Below are 1,201 nucleotides of genomic sequence, written 5' to 3' on the forward strand. Positions count from 1 at the left end.
ACACACACACACACACACACACTTCTGGAGCATTCTTCCTCCTCATCTCTACCTCCCAGCTTCCTTCAAGTCCCAGCCAATATCCCACTTTCTGCAAGGAGCCTTTCCTGATTGTGCTTCATGCTGTTGCCTTTCCTCTGCTGATTATTTCCCACTCATCCTGTCTATAGCTTGTTTGTGCGTAGTTGTCTGTATGTTGTCTCCCCTATTCAACTGGGAGCTCCTTCAGGGCAAGGGCTGTGTGGATCCTGCCATAGCTGTGTGCGATGCCTGGCACACAGTAGAGCTTAATAAATATTTTTGGACATGGCATGACTTGGCAAATTTTAAAGTGATACACCCATGCTAGCTGTAAGTAACTGAGAACTATGCCATACTCCCACCTTCATTCTCAAACTTGAGTCCTACAGAAACTCTAAAAAAGGCAGAAGGACGTTTGTTCCCCCTTTTACCCAGGAGAAAAGTGATACCCAGAAAGGGAAAGTGACTTTCCCCATCAAAGGATCCTAGATTTGGAGCTGGAGCAAACCTCCAGTTCCATCAAGTCCAATCTCATCATTTGACAGTTTGAAAAAATTCAGGAATTGTCTTTTGCCTCTTTTTAAATCCCAAACAATTGGCACTGAGCCTGGCACAGAGGAGGAGCTTAATAAATGTTGATTAACTGATTGGTTAAGTGACTAGTCCCAAGTCTCAGGGTATTATATATTGGAGGAAAGAATCAAAACCAAGTCCTCTCACTCCAAAGACGTTGCTGTTTCCCCTATGTTATTTGGTACCTACTTCCAGCCCCAGGTCTTTACTTCATACATTACTGGATACTTCCCAAGCTCTAGTGCTAAATCTCTCCTACCTACACTATCTCCTCTGAAATTAATCCCACTTTCCCTTTCCTTTCCCCCAAAATATAGACATCTAGGGAGGGTCAAAAAGACCCAAGTGCAAATCTTGCCTTAGCTGGGTGACCCTGAGCAAAGCACTTCAGCTTGGGTTTAACTCAGCTTCCTCACAGGGATAATAGCACCAACCTCCCAGTAGGACTGGGAGGATCAAATTACCTAATATTTGTAACTGTGCTTTGCAAACTTCAAAGCGCTATATAAGTGTAGCTAGTAATATTAACATTAACAACCCGATTAGCAACCCAGTGACGTGGAGGGAGGGAGGGAGGGAGGGAGGGAGGGAGGGAGGGAGAGAGAGA

The sequence above is a fragment of the Petaurus breviceps genome, unplaced genomic scaffold (assembly GCF_028583685.1).
Source record: "Petaurus breviceps papuanus isolate PSGF00001 unplaced genomic scaffold, PetGlider_PUasm1.0 208, whole genome shotgun sequence".
NCBI classification, from domain to species: Eukaryota; Metazoa; Chordata; class Mammalia; order Diprotodontia; family Petauridae; genus Petaurus; species Petaurus breviceps.